This window comes from Microtus oregoni, unplaced genomic scaffold (assembly GCF_018167655.1).
Source record: "Microtus oregoni isolate MIOR12 unplaced genomic scaffold, Mior012 000046F_ref0000063, whole genome shotgun sequence".
NCBI lineage: Eukaryota > Metazoa > Chordata > Mammalia > Rodentia > Cricetidae > Microtus > Microtus oregoni.
This window is the reverse complement of record NW_024543220.1, coordinates 18,760,679-18,772,798: the sequence shown is the minus strand read 5'-3', so window position 1 is coordinate 18,772,798 and position 12,120 is coordinate 18,760,679.

Below are 12,120 nucleotides of genomic sequence, written 5' to 3'. Positions count from 1 at the left end.
ACCTGCTCAAGGAAGCCCCTCAGTTAAGTATCATTCCCAGCCACCAGGGAGAATTCAGATACCAAAGTCACATGACTTTTATTCCCCCCCGTCTGGGTGAGACTGTAGGACAGTGAGCAACACAGACATACTTTGCTGTCTGTTGAACCAAGGAATGACTGGAACAAGACACGCATGCCCTGTGAGGAATAACAGGCTGTATTCGCTGTCATGGTCTGAAGGACAAGTAAGCCATTCTATCGCTCCTTCTGCCCACATGTTGTCAGGCCTATGGGGGACTGCAGTAGGACTGTGTGGAGCCCTTTGGGCCCTCTTACACTGTTATCTGTGTATTCTAGGTTCAGGGGTGTTGTTTCAGGCATGAAAATGCTGAGCGCGTTTCAGAGAAAGGCCTGTTTCTTTTGCTTAGGCACAGAGTCAATGTGCCAACAATCTCTCAGCTCCCAGAGCTTCACTGTCCTCCAAAGACAAAGCAGGGGGGAGGAGAAACAACAACCCACAAAGCCCCCTGCTGTAGGTGAGCACATCAGCTGCTCTGTGGTACCACATGACTATCCAGAGTTGGTGGTAGAGTTACAAGGTTCATTTTCTCAAGTTGTTGACATCCTGGTGTTCTCAAGAAGCTTGCCGGGTTGCTGGGCCCTTGTGCTTTTGTCTTCTAATTTTACAACAGCATAGAGGACAGTGAGAGCTGCATGGACAGTTGCTTTCAGTTCCAGCAGGTCCAGGAGCAGAGGACAGGTTCTCAGGGCCCAGGGAGGATGAGGAGGCCAGGTGATTGGGGGACAAATGCCTCAGGGGGGGGTGTCTCAAGAGCAGTCAGGGAGAGCCCAGTCACAGCTATGGTTAGGTAGTTTTTAATTTCCTGTGTGTGTGTGTGTGTGTGTGTGTGACATTTATCAGAGCATTTATTTACCAGAGAGTCAGTCATCTATCAGGGAGTAAGCTGGACCAGTGATGGAACACCCTGCAAAAGCTTTACTCATGCTTCCAAACTGGAGGACCGTGTGCCATGAAGGGTGGGCAGCAGAGGCCACTCTCCTCACAGAGGGAAGAGAGACTGGGATGAGGAAGAAGGTCCTGTTTTAACTTCCAGTTCAGTGGTACTGCTTCTTTTCTCCCCTCAACCGCTCTGAGAACATCTAAACGACATGGAGTTAGATTACAAAATATTTCAAAATATTTATATTTTGACAAAAGCTTCCTCTTCACCAGATGCGCTGTGCTGAATGAAGAGGTCACTTGAATGTCATGTAATTCAGCTCTGCGCTGGCATGTGGAGGCTGAGCCAAGTAACCCCGTGCTGCCTGGCCTGACTGGGATGGAAGAATGTTAGCACAGGGCCCCTCTGGAGGGCACCAAGTCCCCCAGGTATGAGAAAAACCTTACCTATGAGTACTTCTATGAGATAGGAATGCATGGATTTAATTGAATTCTCAAATACATACTGTGGTGGTTGGCATAAAAATGGTGCCCATAAGGTGCATAGGGAGTGACATGATTAGGAGGAGTGGCTTTCTTAGAGCAGGTGTGGCTTGTTGGAGGAAGTGTGTCACCACCATCACAGCCACCATTGTCACAGCCACCATCATCACAGCCACCATTGTCATAGCCACCATCATCACAGCCACCATCATCACTGCCACCATCATCACTGACACCATCATCATCACAGCCACCATTGTCATAGCCACCATCATCACAGCCACCATTGTCACAGCCACCATTGTCATAGCCACCATCATCACAGCCACCATCATCACAGCCACCATCGTCACAGCCACCATCATCACAGCCACCATCATCACAGCCACCATCGTCACAGCCACCATCGTCACAGCCACCATCATCACAGCCACCATCGTCACAGCCACCATCGTCATAGCCACCATCATCACAGCCACCATCATCACAGCCACCATCATCACAGCCACCATTGTCATAGCCACCATCATCACAGCCACCATCATCACAGCCACCATTGTCACAGCCACCATCATCACAGCCACCACCATCACAGCCACCATCATCACAGCCACCATTGTCACAGCCACCATTGTCACAGCCACCATCATCACAGCCACCATTGTCATAGCCACCATTGTCACAGCCACCATTGTCACAGCCACCATCATCACAGCCACCATCATCACAGCCACCATTGTCATAGCCACCATTGTCACAGCCACCATTGTCACAGCCACCATCATCACAGCCACCATTGTCACAGCCAACATCATCACAGCCACCATTGTCACAGCCAACATCATCACAGCCACCATTGTCACAGCCACCATCATCACAGCCACCATCATCACAGCCACCATTGTCACAGCCACCATCATCACAGCCACCATTGTCATAGCCACCATCATCACAGCCACCACCATCACAGCCACCATTGTCACAGCCACCACCATCACAGCCACCATCATCACAGCCACCATCATCACAGCCACCACCATCACAGCCACCATCATCACAGCCACCATCATCATAGCCACCATCATCACAGCGACCATCATCACAGCCACCATCGTCACAGCCACCATCATCACAGCCACCATCATCACAGCCACCATCATCACAGCCACCATTGTCACAGCCACCATTGTCACAGCCACCAACATCACAGCCACCATCATCACAGCCACCATTGTCATAGCCACCATTGTCACAGCCACCATTGTCACAGCCACCATTGTCACAGCCACCATCATCACAGCCACCATTGTCACAGCCAACATCATCACAGCCACCATTGTCACAGCCAACATCATCACAGCCACCATCGTCACAGCCACCATCATCACAGCCACCATCATCACAGCCACCATCGTCATAGCCACCATCATCACAGCCACCATTGTCATAGCCACCATTGTTACAGCCACCATTGTCACAGCCACCATCGTCACAGCCACCATTGTCATAGCCACCACCATCACAGCCACCATTGTCACAGCCACCATCGTCACAGCCACCATCATCACAGCCACCATCATCACAGCCACCATCATCATCACAGCCACCATTGTCACAGCCAACATCATCACAGCCACCATCGTCACAGCCACCATCATCACAGCCACCATTGTCACAGCCACCACCATCACAGCCACCATCATCACAGCCACCATCATCACAGCCACCATCATCATCACAGCCACCATTGTCACAGCCACCATTGTCACAGCCACCATTGTCACAGCCACCATTGTCACAGCCACCATCGTCACAGCCACCATCATCACAGCCACCATTGTCATAGCCACCATTGTCACAGCCACCACCATCACAGCCAACATCATCACAGCCACCATCATCACAGCCACCACCATAACAGCCACCATCATCACAGCCACCATCATCACAGCCACCATCAACACAGCCACCATCATCACAGCCACCATCGTCACAGCCACCATCGTCACAGCCACCATCGTCACAGCCACCATCGTCACAGCCACCACCGTCACAGCCACCACCGTCACAGCCACCACCGTCACAGCCACCATCATCACAGCCACCATCGTCACAGCCACCATCGTCACAGCCACCATCGTCACAGCCACCATCGTCACAGCCACCATCGTCACAGCCACCATCATCACAGCCACCATCGTCACAGCCACCATCGTCACAGCCACCATTGTCACAGCCACCACCGTCACAGCCACCACCATCACAGCCACCATCATCACAGCCACCATCATCACAGCCACCATCGTCACAGCCACCATTGTCACAGCCACCATCGTCACAGCCACCATCATCACAGCCACCATCGTCACAGCCACCATCGTCACAGCCACCATTGTCACAGCCACCATCATCACAGCCACCATCGTCACAGCCACCATCGTCACAGCCACCATTGTCACAGCCACCATTGTCACAGCCACCATCATCACAGCCACCATTGTCACAGCCAACATCATCACAGCCACCATCGTCACAGCCAACATCATCACAGCCACCATCATCACAGCCACCATCATCACAGCCACCATTGTCATAGCCACCATTGTTACAGCCACCATTGTCACAGCCACCATCATCACAGCCACCATTGTCATAGCCACCACCATCACAGCCACCATTGTCACAGCCACCATCGTCACAGCCACCATCATCACAGCCACCATCATCACAGCCACCATCATCATCACAGCCACCATTGTCACAGCCAACATCATCACAGCCACCATCGTCACAGCCACCATCATCACAGCCACCATTGTCACAGCCACCACCATCACAGCCACCATCATCACAGCCACCATCATCACAGCCACCATCATCATCACAGCCACCATTGTCACAGCCACCATTGTCACAGCCACCATTGTCACAGCCACCATTGTCACAGCCACCATCGTCACAGCCACCATCATCACAGCCACCATTGTCATAGCCACCATTGTCACAGCCACCACCATCACAGCCACCATCGTCACAGCCACCATCATCATAGCCACCATCATCACAGCCACCATCATCACAGCCACCATCGTCACAGCCACCATCATCACAGCCACCATCATCACAGCCACCATCGTCACAGCCACCATTGTCACAGCCACCATTGTCACAGCCACCACCATCACAGCCACCACCATCACAGCCACCATCATCACAGCCACCATCATCACAGCCACCATCATCACAGCCACCATTGTCACAGCCACCATTGTCACAGCCATCATTACAGCCACCATCATCACAGCCACCATCGTCACAGCCACCATTGTCACAGCCACCATTGTCACAGCCACCATCGTCACAGCCACCATCATCACAGCCACCATCATCACAGCCACCATCGTCACAGCCACCATCGTCACAGCCACCATCATCACAGCCACCATCATCACAGCCACCATCGTCACAGCCACCATTGTCACAGCCACCATCGTCACAGCCACCATCGTCACAGCTACCATCATCACAGCCACCATCGTCACAGCCACCATCGTCACAGCCACCATTGTCACAGCCACCATCATCACAGCCACCATCATCACAGCCACCATCATCACAGCCACCATCGTCACAGCCACCATTGTCACAGCCACCATCATCACAGCCACTACCATCACAGCCACCATCGTCACAGCCACCATCGTCACAGCCACCATTGTCACAGCCATCATTGTCACAGCCACCATTGTCACAGCCACCATCATCACAGCCACCATTGTCATAGCCACCATTGTCACAGCCACCATCATCACAGCCACCATCGTCACAGCCACCATCGTCACAGCCACCATTGTCACAGCCACCATCGTCACAGCCACCATTGTCACAGCCACCATTGTCAACGCCACCATTGTCATAGCCACCATTGTCATAGCCACCATTGTCAACGCCACCATTGTCATTGCCACCATTGTCACAGCCACCATCATCACAGCCACCATCATCACAGCCACCATCATCACAGCCACCACCATCACAGCCACCACCATCACAGCCACCATCATCACAGCCACCATCGTCACAGCCACCATCGTCACAGCCACCATCGTCACAGCCACCATCGTCACAGCCACCATCGTCACAGCCACCATCGTCACAGCCACCATCGTCACAGCCACCATCGTCACAGCCACCATCGTCACAGCCACCATCATCACAGCCACCATTGTCACAGCCACCATTGTCACAGCCACCATCATCACAGCCACCATTGTCATAGCCACCATTGTCACAGCCACCATTGTCACAGCCACCATCATCACAGCCACCATCATCACAGCCACCATTGTCATAGCCACCATTGTCACAGCCACCATTGTCACAGCCACCATCATCACAGCCACCATTGTCACAGCCAACATCATCACAGCCACCATTGTCACAGCCAACATCATCACAGCCACCATTGTCACAGCCACCATCATCACAGCCACCATCATCACAGCCACCATTGTCACAGCCACCATCATCACAGCCACCATTGTCATAGCCACCATCATCACAGCCACCACCATCACAGCCACCATTGTCACAGCCACCACCATCACAGCCACCATCATCACAGCCACCATCATCACAGCCACCACCATCACAGCCACCATCATCACAGCCACCATCATCATAGCCACCATCATCACAGCGACCATCATCACAGCCACCATCGTCACAGCCACCATCATCACAGCCACCATCATCACAGCCACCATCATCACAGCCACCATTGTCACAGCCACCATTGTCACAGCCACCAACATCACAGCCACCATCATCACAGCCACCATTGTCATAGCCACCATTGTCACAGCCACCATTGTCACAGCCACCATTGTCACAGCCACCATCATCACAGCCACCATTGTCACAGCCAACATCATCACAGCCACCATTGTCACAGCCAACATCATCACAGCCACCATCGTCACAGCCACCATCATCACAGCCACCATCATCACAGCCACCATCGTCATAGCCACCATCATCACAGCCACCATTGTCATAGCCACCATTGTTACAGCCACCATTGTCACAGCCACCATCGTCACAGCCACCATTGTCATAGCCACCACCATCACAGCCACCATTGTCACAGCCACCATCGTCACAGCCACCATCATCACAGCCACCATCATCACAGCCACCATCATCATCACAGCCACCATTGTCACAGCCAACATCATCACAGCCACCATCGTCACAGCCACCATCATCACAGCCACCATTGTCACAGCCACCACCATCACAGCCACCATCATCACAGCCACCATCATCACAGCCACCATCATCATCACAGCCACCATTGTCACAGCCACCATTGTCACAGCCACCATTGTCACAGCCACCATTGTCACAGCCACCATCGTCACAGCCACCATCATCACAGCCACCATTGTCATAGCCACCATTGTCACAGCCACCACCATCACAGCCAACATCATCACAGCCACCATCATCACAGCCACCACCATAACAGCCACCATCATCACAGCCACCATCATCACAGCCACCATCAACACAGCCACCATCATCACAGCCACCATCGTCACAGCCACCATCGTCACAGCCACCATCGTCACAGCCACCACCGTCACAGCCACCACCGTCACAGCCACCACCGTCACAGCCACCACCGTCACAGCCACCATCATCACAGCCACCATCGTCACAGCCACCATCGTCACAGCCACCATCGTCACAGCCACCATCGTCACAGCCACCATCGTCACAGCCACCATCGTCACAGCCACCATTGTCACAGCCACCACCGTCACAGCCACCACCATCACAGCCACCATCATCACAGCCACCATCATCACAGCCACCATCGTCACAGCCACCATTGTCACAGCCACCATCGTCACAGCCACCATCATCACAGCCACCATCGTCACAGCCACCATCGTCACAGCCACCATTGTCACAGCCACCATCATCACAGCCACCATCGTCACAGCCACCATCGTCACAGCCACCATTGTCACAGCCACCATTGTCACAGCCACCATCATCACAGCCACCATTGTCACAGCCAACATCATCACAGCCACCATCGTCACAGCCAACATCATCACAGCCACCATCATCACAGCCACCATCATCACAGCCACCATTGTCATAGCCACCATTGTTACAGCCACCATTGTCACAGCCACCATCATCACAGCCACCATTGTCATAGCCACCACCATCACAGCCACCATTGTCACAGCCACCATCGTCACAGCCACCATCATCACAGCCACCATCATCACAGCCACCATCATCATCACAGCCACCATTGTCACAGCCAACATCATCACAGCCACCATCGTCACAGCCACCATCATCACAGCCACCATTGTCACAGCCACCACCATCACAGCCACCATCATCACAGCCACCATCATCACAGCCACCATCATCATCACAGCCACCATTGTCACAGCCACCATTGTCACAGCCACCATTGTCACAGCCACCATTGTCACAGCCACCATCGTCACAGCCACCATCATCACAGCCACCATTGTCATAGCCACCATTGTCACAGCCACCACCATCACAGCCACCATCGTCACAGCCACCATCATCATAGCCACCATCATCACAGCCACCATCATCACAGCCACCATCGTCACAGCCACCATCATCACAGCCACCATCATCACAGCCACCATCGTCACAGCCACCATTGTCACAGCCACCATTGTCACAGCCACCACCATCACAGCCACCACCATCACAGCCACCATCATCACAGCCACCATCATCACAGCCACCATCATCACAGCCACCATTGTCACAGCCACCATTGTCACAGCCATCATTACAGCCACCATCATCACAGCCACCATCGTCACAGCCACCATTGTCACAGCCACCATTGTCACAGCCACCATCGTCACAGCCACCATCATCACAGCCACCATCATCACAGCCACCATCGTCACAGCCACCATCGTCACAGCCACCATCATCACAGCCACCATCATCACAGCCACCATCGTCACAGCCACCATTGTCACAGCCACCATCGTCACAGCCACCATCGTCACAGCTACCATCATCACAGCCACCATCGTCACAGCCACCATCGTCACAGCCACCATTGTCACAGCCACCATCATCACAGCCACCATCATCACAGCCACCATCATCACAGCCACCATCGTCACAGCCACCATTGTCACAGCCACCATCATCACAGCCACTACCATCACAGCCACCATCGTCACAGCCACCATCGTCACAGCCACCATTGTCACAGCCATCATTGTCACAGCCACCATTGTCACAGCCACCATCATCACAGCCACCATTGTCATAGCCACCATTGTCACAGCCACCATCATCACAGCCACCATCGTCACAGCCACCATCGTCACAGCCACCATTGTCACAGCCACCATCGTCACAGCCACCATTGTCACAGCCACCATTGTCAACGCCACCATTGTCATAGCCACCATTGTCATAGCCACCATTGTCAACGCCACCATTGTCATTGCCACCATTGTCACAGCCACCATCATCACAGCCACCATCATCACAGCCACCATCATCACAGCCACCACCATCACAGCCACCACCATCACAGCCACCATCATCACAGCCACCATCGTCACAGCCACCATCGTCACAGCCACCATCGTCACAGCCACCATCGTCACAGCCACCATCGTCACAGCCACCATCGTCACAGCCACCATCGTCACAGCCACCATCGTCACAGCCACCATCGTCACAGCCACCATCATCACAGCCACCATTGTCACAGCCACCATTGTCACAGCCACCATCATCACAGCCACCATTGTCACAGCCAACATCATCACAGCCACCATTGTCACAGCCAACATCATCACAGCCACCATTGTCACAGCCACCATCATCACAGCCACCATCATCACAGCCACCATCGTCATAGCCACCATCATCACAGCCACCATCGTCATAGCCACCATTGTTACAGCCACCATTGTCACAGCCACCATCATCACAGCCACCATTGTCACAGCCAACATCATCACAGCCACCATTGTCACAGCCAACATCATCACAGCCAACATCATCACAGCCACCATCATCACAGCCACCATCATCACAGCCACCATCATCACAGCCACCATCGTCACAGCCACCATTGTCATAGCCACCATTGTTACAGCCATCATCATCACAGCCACCATCATCACAGCCACCATCGTCACAGCCACCATTGTCACAGCCACCATCATCACAGCCACCATTTTCACTGCCACCATTGTCACAGCCACCATTGTCAACGCCACCATTGTCAACGCCACCATTGTCATAGCCACCATTGTCATAGCCACCATTGTCAACGCCACCATTGTCATTGCCACCATTGTCATAGCCACCATCATAGCCACCACCGTCATAGCCATCATCATAGCCATCATCATCACAGCCACCATTGTCACAGCCACCACCATCATAGCCACCATCATCACAGCCACCATCATCATAGCCACCATTGTCACAGCCACCATTGTCATATCCACCATCATCATAGTCACCACCGTCACAGTCACCACCATCACAGTTACCATTGTCAACACCATCATCACAGGCACCATCATCATAGCCACCATCATCACTGTCACCCACCCACATTATCTCCTCCATTATCATTGCTGCAATTATTGCCTTCATCTGTTTCCCCACTATGACCATCATGGTGGTTTAAAGGAGAAAGAGCCCCCATAAGTGCAGGCATTTGAACACTTGGTCCCCACTTGGTGGTGCCATTTGAGGAGGTTATGGGAGGATGTATGCATGCTGGTTGGAGGAAGTACATCGCTGGGGGTAGGTTTTGAGGATTTATAGCCATACCTGTTTCTAGTTTGCTTTCTGCTTCATGTTTGTGGCTTAGGATGTGATTTCTTAGGTTCCTCCTCTGGCTGCCTGGACTGACTCTCTCTCTCTCTCTCTCTCTCTCTCTCTCTCTCTCACACACACACACACACACACACACACACACACACACACACACACACACACCATAAGCCCAAGTCCTTTATTAAGCTGCCTTTGGCCATGGCATTACATCACAGAACAGAAGAGTAACGAATGCAGCCACCATTGCAGAGCTGCCTTTACAGAGCCAGGGCTCCAGAATGCGACCCTGTCTTCCTCTCCCACCTACAAACCCATCAGAAATGCATTCCTTCTGGGTCTTGAAGGGTTGTAGGGCAGGCTGTTGGCTAGGAAACCTAAGCTCCTTTGTGTAGCTCTCCAGAAGGTCCAGTCCGACTTGTTTACATGGAGTCAGTAAACAGAGCCAGAACAAAAGCTGCTAAGATTCTTGAACTCTGGGCCCAGAAATGTATCATTTTGTCACGTTTTGTTGATCAAAGCAATTTCAGGCCAAGCAGAATCCAGGAGATGGAGAACCAGACCTCAGCTCTGGTTGGAAAGGGTTGCAAAGATCCCACTGTTGCCATCGCTCTTCTTTCCCGACTGACCAGTGAGGGGCTTGGGTCGGAAAAATACAGTCTCTGTTAGCAAAGGCCCCGCTGTGTCCATGTTGATGAGTGTGGTAGTGTGGATGCTCTCACATCAGGCTCTTCCTTTATTCTCATCTGCTCTCCTGAGGGAGAAGAAGGGGAGGACGTTCCAGGTGACAGGGATGGTTCCCTCATGGAGTGGAAGGGGGTGTGTGTCTGTCTGTCTGTCTGTCTGTCTCTCTCTCTCTCTCTCTCTCTCTCTGTCTACCTTTCTAATACAGGAGTGGAAAGAGATATGTGTGTGTTCTGTTTTTTATTTTTTTTTACTAATTACAATTTTTAACTAAAGTTGTATATTGAAGTTGTATTATTAGTTATTATTTCTGTGTAGACAGTGCATGTTCCTTGCACAAAAGTAAAAAGACACGATATGATAAGAGCATAAAGAGTGGGCGCCTAGCCCCCCCCCCCCTCAAGCTCCCGTGTGCCAGCAGCAAGCCACAGCCTCTGTGGGCCCCAAACACCACTTTCTTACCACAGCCAGTACTTCACTACTGTACAGAAGCTTCATCTCCTCAGAGTAGGGGAAAACCAGAGAGTGATACTGGGGAGGTGGGGACTCAGTGAATAAGACACAAAGAGACAGAGGGTGGGGGAAGGGAATGGAGGCTAGGCAGAGAGAAGCCAGCTCTTGGTGTAAGCTCATCTCAGAAGTGACAACCTGTGACTTTTGCCGTTATCTACTTGTTAGAAAAGAGTCATTAGGTCACACTCCAGGGGAAGTTCTTCACAAATGATGAGTGCCCAGAGAGGTGGCATCTTTGGGGGCCACTTTAGATACTGGCCGCCATCCCTTCTACTGGGTTTTGTAGTGTGGACACAAATTATTCAATTTCCATTTGTCCAAGCAACTTTTTATTTAACTTCCAGTTCTGAAGGATATTCACCTAGGTAGGAATCTCAGCTTAGTGTATTTCCTTTCAATGGCATTCCATTGTCTTCTGGCTTCCAGATGTGTGGGAAAGCCTGTCTTTGAAGAGAATGAGCTTTCTTCCTCTGGCTTCTTTGAAGATTTTCTTGTTGGTTTGTAGCAGCCTTGCTCTGATGTCCCTGAGTCTACTTCTTGAACTTAGCCTCCTTGCCATGTACAAGTGGGGTTTTAAAAATTGATGGCAAAACATCTTTTTAT